Source organism: Chelonia mydas, chromosome 2, assembly GCF_015237465.2.
Source record: "Chelonia mydas isolate rCheMyd1 chromosome 2, rCheMyd1.pri.v2, whole genome shotgun sequence".
In the NCBI taxonomy this organism is placed as follows: domain Eukaryota; kingdom Metazoa; phylum Chordata; order Testudines; family Cheloniidae; genus Chelonia; species Chelonia mydas.
In genome coordinates this window covers 104380004-104394098 of record NC_057850.1, presented here as the reverse complement: position 1 = coordinate 104394098, position 14095 = coordinate 104380004, and the positions used below count along the sequence as shown (strand labels likewise).

At 41.2% G+C, this 14095-nt stretch overlaps 1 long non-coding RNA gene across 2 annotated transcripts in view; it reads left to right on the top strand.

Annotated features, from left to right (window-relative positions):
- Window positions 1-14095, top strand: part of LOC114019526 — a 784643-nt gene that overhangs the window by 524989 nt on the left and 245559 nt on the right. For both annotated transcript variants that reach the window (XR_006288645.1, XR_006288643.1), the window contains 2 exons: window positions 6785-6834; window positions 13405-13523. This is a non-coding gene — a long non-coding RNA (uncharacterized LOC114019526). The remainder of the gene's footprint in view (window positions 1-6784; window positions 6835-13404; window positions 13524-14095) is intronic.

Below are 14095 nucleotides of genomic sequence, written 5' to 3'. Positions count from 1 at the left end.
CAATTTACAGTACCTGTTTCTAATGGCTACACATGTACCCAGCCACCCATTACAGATCATCATGCTGGAAGGAGCAGGTCACTAGGAAAGAGCAGAACTTTGACATTGACATTCTCAACTTGAACTTTTTTTCTACCATCAGGCTGCAAACTCTTCACTTTTGAACCATTTTCCATCCATCTTTATTTATAAGCTACCATCTAAGTTCTGGTTTCAGAGTAGCAGCCGTGTTAGTCTGTATCAACAAAAAGAAAAGGAGTACTTGTGGCACCTTAGAGACTATTCATTTGCATAGAATTTGCAGCCAGTTCCAGTTCTACCATACAGTGAAGACAGGCAGGTCACACTGGAAATGTTTCTTATACTGGTGAGGATATGCATGCTGCTGCTTTAAATCTGTTGCAGGAAGCCAGGCAGGCATGGGCTGGGGAAGTGCTAGGCTGAAGCTCTACCATGAAGCAGAAAAAGAGACAGAGTAGCTGTAGGAACAATCATTTTTTCCTTGCTCTAATAAAACTCTGGGTCAGTGTCAGAAGAAAGTGATGACTTCTTTGATTCTTTACCATTGTCACGTGATCATACACATTATCTTATCTAATAAATGTGGCTGAACAAGTTTGTTTTGAATAAGAACCTCCTTAGCCAAAATCATCATTCTGTCTCTCACTGAAATTTAACCAAACCTAGTCTAAACCCTTCCCACTACCTCCGCTTTTCTCCCTTCCTACCTGTGACTTCAGATCACGGGGGAAGTGTGACCCTGTTGAAGAGATGACTCGCCCATGGGAGGAGGAAGGTGTCTGTGAGAGATCTGGGGCTGCTATCCTACCTCCAACTCAAGCATAGTGCTCTTATCTTCAGGGACAACTGGTATCCTTCTCCCCTAACTAGCAAACAACGTGTCTACACAGTTCCCATTCCCTCCTAAATCCATTTGGGAATCCATATCATCCACTCTCCATCTTGGAGGAGATTCCCTGAGCCTTGGTCTTAGTTTTCTTTTCTGCAGAGTCTCATTCACAACAGGAGCCTTGGAATCCTTAGTAGTGACAGTCCCTTGGAGACACATTGACAAAGAGAGTTTGAGGGACGTAGAGGAGTTCTAGCAGCCACAGTGGAAACATGGGGGCCTCCACATAAATCCTTGGGAATCCACAGGGTGTGGAGGAGAACTTTTCAGCAACTCCCATCCCTCTGATCAAACAACATGGGGGAATCTCCAGGAGAAGACTCTTACAGTTTTCCTCCTTCTGAGCCAGCTGCCTTGGGTTTGTCTATAGGAGGGTGTGATCTGGCTGATAATTATAATTAACATAGGTGTGTGCAGCACATTTCATTAGGGTGTGCACCCAGGAAATTTTATTTATTTATTTATTTTTTAAAGGTGAACATTTATTGAATACTCAATCATAAAGGACATTATTTTTATTCATCAAACAAACTAAAGAAACTAAAACTTAACTAAACTTAATTTTTTTTAAATTAACAACTAAACTTTACTTAAAAAATACAAACTTAAAAAATGAGACACAAAATACCAAATTTTTGCAGTAGTGATAACCAGGCGTATACAAAGATACAGTCAATTTTCATGATCTTTATCTTTAGCCAGATAATGAGCTAACCCAAATTGACCAAAACAGATTAAGGTTTCTTCATCTTCCTGTCCTAGAGAATGAGATGTCACTCACCAGGTGTTATGGACTTAAATTCCTCAATCACATCATTGTAATTAACTGATGAAGCCAATTCTTGTTCAGTTAACAAAATCATGAGTGAGTCGAGGCGCTGCTGGGACATTGTACTACTTAGTTTGTTTTTTACATGTGCTCTTTCACATGAACAGCCTGTAACAGGTAAGTCTGCAAAGCATTGAATACATTTGTAAAAGGCCTGGAACATGGAAGACCAATCCGATTCCTTTAGCCAATCAAGCCACTCTCTGGCGGTGTTCGTAGTGCTACCTTTAGGAACAGATCCATCATAACCCCGAAGCAATCCGACTTCAGCTTCCAACTCATCCAAGGACACTTTAAATTTGTTAACAATGATTCTCATATCGTCCCTGCGAAGTCTAAGCTCAGCAGTTTTCCCATTGCAGTCACAATTTTACAAGTCTCCTGTTCAGATCGCTGGTCAATGCCGGTAATCATTGAGTCTAGGAGTGGGTAAAGTGAAGTTATTCTCTCCTGCTCCTCTTTTGTATCAAAGTGATGCTGGGACTCAAACGTGTCATCAATATGAGTGGACATTTTTCTCTTCTTAACTGGGGGAATCGATATATCATTCTCTACACACATTTTCAAACTGTCATTGAAAATATTCTGGGCCACTTCTCATCGCAGCCAAAGAATTATGCAAGCTTTTCACCCCTGTCATTGCAGTAAGTAAGTTGAGATCTGGAGCTTGAAGAGCCTTACTCACTTTTACCACCATCTGGAGAATAGTGTGCATCATATGAAGGGCAAAGATGAACTTGAATGAATTTAGTTCATGGATAAGACCCCTGGCTTTTATTTTAGCATCAGCAAGGCAAGTTGTTTCGATAATCTCTTGTAAAGCTTGTAAAATAATGGAGTAGTTTTGTTTTACAGCAGCCACTGCTTCTGCTCTGCATGCCCATCTTGTGTTTGATAGTGACTTCAAAGTCTTCAACTGGGATCCTACTTCTTGTGAAATCTTCTCCATTACCACATGTCGCACAGGACTCCCCTCCATGAAGGCATAAAGAGTCTGAATAACACCAAAAAAATAGACAGTTCTGTTTTGTTTACTTGAAGTGCATGCATCTACTAGGACGAGGTTCAAACGATGTGCATAGCAGTGTACATAGAGTATTTCACTGTTTCTTTCTTTACATTTCATTTGAACTCCTGCAGTACATCCTGACATAGTAGATGTGCCATCAAAACAGAGAGATGACCAGTCAGTTTTAAGAATGTCAAGGACGTCATTTAATTGGTCAAAAATAGACTGAGCATCAACTGTTAATAGTCTCTGAACAGACACAAGATGTCCAACTGGACTATGTTTTTCATTGTCAAAATACCGCACCACAATGGACATCTGTTCACGGTGTCAACAGTCAGTAGTGTCGTCAGCAATTCAGACCATTTTTCCATTTAGTGCAGACACAATCTTTTGTTGCACAATGTTGTGCAAGGCCACAATTAAATCATTTTGGATGCGATTACTCAGGTAGCGTTTCGAGGAGATTGTTGCACATGCTTTGCCATTACGGGATCATATTTTTGGAGCATATTGACAAGATTTAGAAATAAACCTTTCTCAAAACTGTCAGCTTTTTCATTGTGACCCCTGAATGGTCTCCCACCTTTCACCAAACACAGAACAATGTCGGTCAGTCGCTCCATTACACTTCGGTTATGGCACCGTTCTTCTTCTTGTTTAGACAGATAAGCCTGCTTGCCCTCATCCAACAATACATCAGTAGGTTTCCCTTCATTAAAACTTGACCATGAAGAACAGCTCAACACATGAGATTTTGACGGTTGGTGGTTTATAAAACATTTGTTAGCCCTATGCCAGTTTCTGAGTCCCTTATCAATAAATGCTGGATCAGTATGACCTTTGTTTGCTGCATCATTAGAGGAGAAGAAAAGCAAAATGCTGCGTCCTTTGATGGGCTATATTCTAACCACCTATACTTTTCATACCAATCGGACTGAAAACTTCTTTGTTTATTCCCTATTTTACTTCTAGGAAACATGCTCAATCTAGGCTGATAAGGACCTCTAGATAATCGAGACCGGTGTTCTAATCTATTTTTTGGAATATCACAGACCGGGTCATCAGATGGAATGTCTGATGGCTTTGAATAGGAACTACACTGACCTGAACTAAGAGACAAAGTCTGTTTCTGTTGGTCATTGCTCAGTTTATTGCATGCACTGGAACTGGTGGCGACATTATCTTCATGTAAGTTCTTAAGCGAGGAGTCCGAGGTATTTGCACTACTGTCAGCACATTTATTATAATTAAGTTTGTCTGCTCCTTTTCTTATCTTAACAACGAACCAAACCATATTTTAAAATTAAAAGGGGGTATCGTCCGATTGAATTAAAACGTAAAGCCACGGGCTTGTTATGCTATTTCAGCTGAGTACATGCAACAAAGATTACAAACACTGTAAACACTGCGCTGGGCACGCCTGATGTGGCTGCTTATATAGGTCAAACAATTTTCTAGAATAGTAGTCGGAGGGGAAGGGGAGGACCAATGGAAATGTGGCGCCGCAGTACTGGAGACGCATGCTGCGAGCAAACGCGTGCTTTCTATACATTTCTGCAACTTCTATATTACGCAATTCGGCACTTATTGCATAATACAACAATCCATACTTTAAAAATAAAAAGAGCATATCATGCAATTAAATTAAAAGGCAAAGCCACTTTTTTTTTTGAGATATTAGGGCAGGGGTCTCAAACTCAAATGACCACAAGGGCCACATGAGGGCAAGTGCATTGGCCCAAGGGCCACATCACTGACACCCCACCCTCACTGCCTCTGGCCCCGCCCCCTCCACCCCTTCTATGAGGCCCCGCCCCAGCCCCACCTCTTCCCACCCCTTCCCTGCCCCCCATTCCAACCCCTTCCCTGAAGTCCCCTGGCCTGCGAGGGGAGGTGAGCCTCCCTGCCTAGTGGCTGCAGTCTGTGGTGGCAGCCCCACCTAGTGATTATGGGGTAGGGGAACCCAGGTCCTCCCACTCCACTGCGTTCCGACCCAGGGGACCTCTTGAGCACTGTAACGCAGGAGTCCAACTAATGCTCTCCCCTGAGCCTCTTCCTACTGCTCTACCACTCCCCTTGCGGTGCATCACGGCTGGCGGTTGTCCCTGGTGACCTGGACCATGGGTTTTAGCAAGTTAGGGAGTCTTGGCTCTGTGCAGCAGACCTCCACTGAGGAGCACCTTCCTGGCATAGCCCCTCTGCAGCAGCGAGTGCAGGTCTGCCTCTCTCTGTCCACCACCCTGCTGTGCTGAAAAGACTCCTTTTGAAGTCCCTCCTGTAGCTGGAGCATGCTCAGAAGGCCTGTTGGGGTGGCGCCTCCCAGGCCCAGAGTTGTTCCTGCACTCTAAACTTTCTTGAGTGTGGGTTTTATCCACCCCCTCACAAACACATACCTCAGTGGTACAATCCAAACAGCTAGGGTTGCTTTGCATCATTGAGATTTGTGGGGCATGAGTGGGGAATATAAAACAGGTTACAGGGAACCTATACTGATGTTTCTTCACCTCTGCAGTTTAGTGCTATATTTTTGGGCTAGCACCATTCTCAAAATGTTTTTCCAGTTCTGGAAGTGTTCCGAATACCACAGCCTCAGTGTAACTCTTTTGTGGTGCTGGTTCTCATTTATTTTTTGCTAGAAAGCTTTATGCAGCTTTTTTTCATAAAATGAAAATGTTTCACCCCCCTGTTTGCAACCCTAAACTTTAATTGTGCCAAGAAGTATATCTTTTTTCTTTATCATAGAAGCTTCATTCTTGTGACACCTTGCTGTGTCTGTCCTGTGGTTTCAGGAAAAAACCCAAAATCTTTTACACTGCTGTGTGTCATCGTTTCTCAGCTATAGTCAATACCAATTTTCTGTCCCTGTTGTTCGTTATCATTTTGGCTCTTTTCAGATCTCCTTCCATATTTCAGTCACTACTGCCCTCTGATTCTATATGCAACTCCTCTTTGATCTGTGTTAGTTACTGATAAATATGTGCACAACTGTTTTAAGAGTCTATGGTTCTGGCAAACAACTTTTCCACTTGTCTGTAAGCGCAGCTGGTCTTATGCTGGTCTGTCTTTCTGATGTAAGATTGAGAAAAATTATCTAAAACATTTAAACACTAGAAAACTAGTGTGTAGCTTATTACCTCATCATGAAACTATTTCTGACTCTTTCAACCTCTTTATAATTGCAGAGCCTAATAACCTAGTGAAAAATATCTGTTTTCCAGAAAGCTAGTAATGACATGTTTCTTAGGATAGAATATGCCAAAATAACCAACATCTTTACTTTTGAAAACACATTAAATGCTGTCTCCCCAGCATTGCTTTTTTTATTTTCAAGTGGAGTCTCCATTTTTGTTCTTTTACTCATCATCTTAGCCAGAGTGGACAAAATAAACAGCCCAGATAGCTAGCTGGTGTAAATCAGAAGAGCCGCATTGACTGCAATAGGGCGATGCCAACTTATACTAGGTGAGAATCTTTTTTTTACTCGGTGAGGATCATTTATAGCGGCAAAATCAAGACTAGAAGAAATAACAATCTAACATCAGTAGGTTCATCCTGCGATTTCATTAGCTTACTGTGGAGGTAGCTCTTTTCCAAATGGGGCAGCTGTAAAATCAAATCTGACTAGTGTCCTCATTCTCCCTGATACATACAGAAGTCCTACTTCTCACGCCCATCTTGCCTTCCCCCAAGACTCTATAGGCACGCATTTGTAATCAATGTCAATTGATTCCAGATTAAAAATGGCTGGGATGCACTAGATAAACAAATGATTAAGGATGGAGTCCCTGTATTTGAGCTTCTGGCATGGAGTTCATTGTCACTGTCACTTGAAACGTGGAATAAGGGTTTCTCATCTGAAAAATAAGACTGAGGTAACAAAATATGGATGGGCAGAAATGTGGTCAAGAACGTGTTGCTTAGTGAATTTCATATCCAGTAGCATCAGGTTCATGAAAGAAAATATCTATGTCAAGAGGTTTATATACCGGTGTGTGAAATGTTTTGATGATGATTTTGATGTTTTTCTTCACAGTGGAGAAGTGGATGGATGAACAGCTGATACATACAATCAACTGGTGACTAGTGAGCATAGTTTTACATTATTTTATGAATTTCCACTTCTAGCCCTCTTGTTTACCAATCTACATCTTAAATCTTTTTATTAGTGGCAGACCCACGTTTCTAATTATTGCATAGCAAAATGTGCCCTGCAAAAGCTGATTTTTTTTTGTTGAAAACTTGTGAAATTTTATCCAGAGCAAAACATCATATTAAACCCCGGGTCTGACATGACACTTGTGAGAATACTGGAAATTACTACAAAGAGAGGTTGGAGGGTTGTTTGAAGGCCAGAAGAGGGGGTTCAGGAAAGATTTCTTTCAGGATGGGATCTCCATCGAGTATGGGTTGTAGTTGTTTGAACCCCATATGGGTTCCAGTGTGGAGTGGTAGGTAACAATTAGGCATCTGCAGTTAGAGGGGGTTTTATTTTTGCATTGAAGCAGTTGTCTTAGAGTATTTGGGTGGCCCATTCCATTATGGGATCTACTCCTATGGTGGATTGTCCTTGTTTGGTGAAGGCAGTTTTGAATGTGTTAAGGGGTATAGCCTTCAGTATTATGGGGACCATACATCCCATTTTGGTCAAAACAGTCCTCTTTTTTGGGGAAAACTACGCATTCGTCCCATTTTTCTCTTGCTATCTCATCATTAGTTGGCAAGAGGAAATGGGACAAATGCCCAGCTTTGACAAAAAAGTGGGGCATGAGGAACATTTGGGGGGGAGGAGTTGCAACACCAGCCCTGTGTGGCAGGGCTTGGGTAGCAGAGATGCCAGGCGGCTTGGGCCAGCTCCATGCACGGGAAGGAGCTCAGGCAAGCTCCGTGCAAGAGTAGGGGGCTCAGGCAGGTCCTGTGCAGTGTCCCATTTTCCCTTTGGGGAAATACGGTCACCCTATTCAGCATGAGTAAGGCTATCACAATCTGGCCCTATTCTTTGGCCTATAATGTTCACAGTTCCCTTCATATATAGTATTAAATCAATGGACCCAGCAAAATGCTTTGCCGAGATGGGATAGAATTGCCTCCTCTACATAGTTACTATGTGAACAGTGGTGGTGGTGCTTCCCCTAGTTCATGCTATATTCCTGACTTCCTATAGATACTGTTGATGAACTGTGTCTCATTGCTGTGCATTGGAGTTCTATATTTAGAATCTCAACACATAAGCATATCCTCTTCCTTGCCGTCCTTGAACATCCACAACAAACATCCTCTGAGTTTGTCACTGTCAAGTTCCTTCAAACAGATGTAAGCTATTTTAGACACTTCAGACATTTTATTTTTGAACAACTTGACAATACTTCTGCTTGCTTTATTTCCCATTAAAATGTTCCCACAGTTTTTTCCTATTTATTTTTGAGGCAAATCCTGACACCCCCCTCCAAATCCAGCCCTCCCCCCTTGGATATGGATAGATAGTATGGTCCCACCTCAAAGAGAATAGGATATCTAGAACCTAGGGTATCTAGAACCCCTTGTTCACCATGGAGCATAAGTCCATGGGAGCTCACTTCACTCCAGTTCTTCTGTGAGGCCAGGTGTTAGCGCAAGGGCACAGATGGTAGATTGAATGTGTTCGTAGATCTACCAGCCATTCCTCCACCCACATACATCCCTCCTGTCCAATTCACGGAGAACCCCTGTGCTACACCTATGTACTCCTGTGTTGGTGGCAGAATGCAGCCATCATTTTGGGCCTAACAGAATTCTGTCCCCCTGCTTCCATTTCTAGTGGGGATTTTTTGGAAGGGTATAAGGGATGCAACAAATTAATCTTTTACTGCATATTTATTGCTATTTCCTTATTTATTTTATTATTTAATCTGTTATATGTAGCACCTTAAGTATACATGAAAGTGCAATATGAGAACTTTGTCAAATGAATAAGAGTTTCCCTGCAAAAGACTAACCTGCTAAAGGCACAAGTCAATGTAGAATACAATATAGACAGAAAGATAGCAGAATGATGGGTGGTTATTATGTCCCCAATTCACCAGACCACTCAATACTTAAGTATTGACTTCAGTGGGACTTATGTATGAACTTAACTTAAGCAAGTGCTTAACTTTGTTTGCTGGATAAGGGCCTGTAACTAGAAGGTGTCAGAATATTTGGGTTTTGATAAGCTTTGAGAAAGAGGGAAAGATTTGATATTTTAAATACTAGGCTATTTCTTGGACATGTAAAAAAAGTACATGCCTTTTTTTTACAAGCTGTTACTTTAATGAGATGGCCACCACTTTTCCTGTGAACATTGCTAAAAGTCATTTGAGTAGAATGAGTAGTTAGCTTCTGGATAAAATGACAATCTCATGTTTCAGTGTTCTCCTGAGTTTGCCAAGTGTCATATTATTTAGCTATTTTCACACGCTGGCCAACTCATCATCACAATCATTATCCCAACCTCTCGAGGTGATCTACTTAACACCTCATTAAAAAAAATATGTTCAGCTCCTCTCTTCTCTCACAGCTCTTCACTTGTCAACAAGTCCTGTTTTTTCCCCTTTCACATGTGGTCCTTCTGGTACTCAATATTTGTCAATCATTAGCTTTACCCTCTGGTGTGATTTTTTTCACACTTCTTTTTATACATCTCATCCATACTGTGTCTCATTGCAGTTTCAGCCTACTTCTCCTTACTGTTGAATTTTTTGTTCTTGTTTATACTTACTCTTTTTTTTGCTAATGCAAAAATATAATATTATAGATAATACCATTATATCTTATGTCATTAAATATATTTTATTTGCTTTGTCTCAGTTATCAAAAACATGTTGGCAGAACTTTTCTGTAGAATTTCTTTGTTGCTTTGCTAGAAAATTCAAGCTTGTAACTCCTCCCCCTCCCCCCCAAAAGTTCATAATTGTTTCTGGAGGAACCTTATTGGAAATAATTTCACAAAGAGAGATGATAGTGCTCATTTTATACAGAAGAAACACTTAGAATGAAAATTGCCAGGTTAACAGGCAAGTCTCCCATTTTACTCCAACACTAGAGAGAAAAATATGATTACATGATATCAGAAAAGTAATACTTTGAACATATTTTAATCTGGCTTTAAGATTAAACTTGATAAGTTTATGGAGGAGATGGTATGATGGGATAATATGGTTTTGGTAATTAAATATTCATGGTAAATAGGCCCAATGGCCTGTGATGGGATATTAGATGGGGTGGGATCTGAGTTACCCAGGAAAGAATTTTCTGTAGTATCTGGCTGATGAATCTTGCCCATATGCTCAGGGTTTAGCTGATCGCCATATTTGGGGTCAGGAAGGAATTTTCCTCCAGGGCAGATTGGAAGACGTGCATGGGGCACGGGTCACTTGCTGGAGGATTCTCTGCTCTTTGAAGTCTTTAAACTACAATTTGAGGACTTCAATAGCACAGATATAGGTGTGAGGTTTTTTGAAGGAGTGGTGGGTGAATTTCTGTGGCTTGCGTTGTGCAGGAGGTCAGACTAGATGATCATAATGGTCCCTTCTGACCTAAATATCTATGAATCTATGAGCAATATGGTACTTTTGACTATATTGCTGTCCTTTGGCTGCATCTTACGGTAACATTGCAATATGCTGCAGAGAGAGAAGTGTTTAGGAACAACTTGAGGACTTCTCAAGATGGGTGAAAAGTGAAGTATTTAGCTAATGTACTCGCTGCTAGTTGGGGAATAAAATGTGTCATGCAGGCAACCAAATGAGTACACAGTGGTCACCATTTTTTAAAGAAAGTTGAGCATTTGCCTGCAGTGGTTTCTCAGGTATCACAGTTTCTTCTCAACTTAGAATAGGAACTAATTGTGGTATGTGAGATAGCACTATGCAGTCACTTGTGGGTAAATGCTTACTTTGTAATGGTAACCACTGTGTGTCTGAAGGGCTGCGAAAAGTGGGAATAAAACCTGTGGAAACAAGTGATCAGTGAGGTCTCTAAGAACCTAGTTTCAAATATCTGCAACTGCCTGTCACCAGACCAGGTTTCATAAGTACTGCCAACATTTTAGCCAGCCACTAATAGTCAGAATCTGAAACCTCTTATTCAGGGAAAATGTGTCATTCCCCCTACCCCTGCAGTCAAAGTTTTCCTCTTTTTCCTAGGTAAATCATTAGCTCCATTTAGCTCCATTGACTTAAACCGTTTAGGGGCTGGTTTAAGTCAAGCTGGCATCTTCGGCCACATCTCCACATGGGGGACACTGCTGGTCCTTTTGCTGTGGTCTCACGTCTGTGTCATGGTCCTGCCTTTTCTTAGGGTGATAGTGGCAAGAGCCACTCAAAATAGAGCCATCTGCTAGATCGGTGTGTGTCCCACCATCTAGCCTCTTTGGGCAGGTGGGGTCCTCCCTTTTAGAATCATCCCTCTGTGACTCCAGGCAGACTGGAGTATGTCCCACAGGGTGAATGAACAAGCTCACTGGAGCACGAGTCTCTGGGGGAGCATGGGACGTCATCACCTCAGCAAAGTCATTGATACTCCCTCAACTAGGTGCTGTTGAGGGTCAGGGAGAGCCCTCCACAGTAGTGGGATTACAACCCAGTAAAAGGAATGCGGCAGCTGCATTTCACACCTCTCTGAGCTATTATTTCAGGCTGGCATCTCGGCATTGGTTACATTTGGATTACATTTTAAGGTTTCCTTCACATTCATGAAGGTAACAAATCTGGCATAATTTCAAAACACTTCTGGGAAGGGGGCAAGTTGCTTATAGAAACAGCTTAACCATTTGAGCAGATTCACTCTTCCTGCTTTCTGCACTGGAAAAGTCTGACCAGAGCAAAGATGGCCAGGATGTTCCTATGTCCCCAGCTGCAATTTCAGCCCTATGGTAGCATTGGCAGCCAGGGGAAGTTAGAGCAACCCTCAGGTTGCTGTGATATCTATATCTATGATCCCTGTACCCAGAAACATCATGTTCTAGGAGGGCAAAATTAAGCTTTATGGTGGCCTTTGTCTGCATTTTGGCCAGATCTCGCCCTTTATCACCATTTGAGCTGGAGCTGAACCTGAAAATGCAGCACAAAAAAGAAACGCCCCCCCCATTAACATTTTTCAGTCTTTTTTGTTTTCTCAGAAAACTGTTACTTGTGTGAGCCCCGAAACAGGAAATATCTAGAACAGGAGGAAGAATAAAAGCAGAGAGTATTTTGTCACATCCTTTACGTCACCACAGTGAAAAGCATTTTTGGAACTCACCAAGAAGTCTCCAAAGTGCCTGGGAGCTGAGGATGATAATCTGATTATAACGTGCATGTGCTTTTAAATAGATCCCTGTCACAGTTAAAAAGGTGAATACTGATGGAAAGGTGCATGGTAATGATGGACACTATTCTGACTGCACCCATCACCCCTTGAGCTGTACCTGTCTGTTTATTCATGTCGTCGATGTCATAACAACAATTGTCTTCAGAGAAGCTGTGCATAATGAGTCCTTTACTATGATGATCTGGTGAAATGGATTATTGTTTGTCAGCTTTTTAAAATGAAGTGCATTTAAAATGGCTGATGACTAAAATGCTACACTTTGGGGGCTGTTAGCCATGCCAGAATAAATATCTCATTGCTATAACTGCTATAACGACAAAAGAAAAGGAAAAATATTGGCATAGTAAATACATATCTGCAGGACTGAACTGTCTTCTTGCTTTTCCCCTACTTGCTCAGAAGTGGGAGCTACAAAGTACTATATTGTTGCTACTGCCATCACCTCAGTCTAATAGCTCTCATTATTCATAGGAGGGCAGCTGAGGTCACTTCCATGTGCTTTGTGCAAAGAACCCTACTATTCATCCTTTATAGTCCTCTAGATTGTAAGCTGTGCCAAATGGATTAGGGAAGCAGTGAGATGAGATATAGATTTGACCTTGAATTGTCCTTGTGTTTTCTGGTGTGATCTTACATACTCTATGAACAAGACTTTTCAGCAGCCTTAAAAAAGAAACTAGCACTTTTTGTCTTCAGATTAAAAAATAAAAGTATGTTTAAACATCTGGGTGATTGTAGGAAGCTCCTAACATTCTCGTAGATGCTTGGGGCCTCGAGCTCTTACTGGAAGTGTGATCTAGTTTTTCCTAGTAATTAGAAAGAACCCGGCCATAGTTCAAACCTAGCTAGCTGACATAGAAATGAAAGGTCCTTCTCAGCAAACCGTCATTACAGTTTGGAAATAGCTTGCTTATGGCAGCTGCGTGCTGTGTTGTTTTTCTTGTCACTGTCTTTTCAACCTTGATACTCTGATCAATAACTGCACATATTTTGGCAGCCATGGTAACAAAAGACAGTCACTTCCCCTCAAGTTCCTGATACTTAATAGAGTGTATCAAACATTAGCTGAATTCTGCAGTCTCTTCCACTCAGTTGGAGACCATCTTGAGCTTTGAGTTTCCTTGCTGCAATTTGGTGAGGGATTTGTTCCTCTCCCTATATGGGGGTGGGGTGGGATGGGCAAACTACACATACTAAAGGAAATATACTAGGACTCTCTTGAATGTCAGTGTCAAGTTGGGGAAGCTCTTTGGCTGCTTGAAAAGATTTAATAATCTGGTTTTAAATATCATTGGATTGAGAACTTATTGGCTTCTTTTTTTCTTTCAGGGTTACTCTGAATAATTTACAAATGACACGAAAATGTAATCAACAAATATTTGTATTCAGGAATGAAAGGCATCTGGATTTCAACCTACAAAATGGAATTAATGATAAAGGACATGCAAGTAAGTTTGAAAAACAATCACAAAAAAGGAGCCCAGAGGAATTCTGTGGCATTCATTGAAGCTGTCTGACTCTTTGATTTTCCTGGAGCTGTTCAGATACCAGTATAGGGTTTGTTGTTTTCTGGCCATTCTTTGTCAGCTCTTCAGCAGCAATGCATTATTCTGTATCCATGACACTCAGTCTTTGCAAAATGTACGAAATTAAAACCCATGTGAAATATTCATTGGAGGAGTGTGGAAATCAGCCACAGAGGCATTTTTTAAGATCAGAATGAAACCTTGTTACCACAAGAGAAAAGCTCAGCAACTGAATAAATAATAATATTGGTCCTTTAGACCTAAGAGTAAGTTTCTACATTTCATTGAATATATGTGTAGATTTCCACATCCTTCCCTTAAAAAAAAAATTAAGTAGCATTCCTTTTAAGGAACCAGTAATGAAGATTATTCTTAAAGGGCAATTTGCATGGAAAGAAGAAGCAAAGGTTTCAGACTGGATTCTCTATATGCCAGCAAGGGAGCAAATGAAAGGAGAGTCAGACAATATGGAGGTATAGCAGAGGGAACAGTCA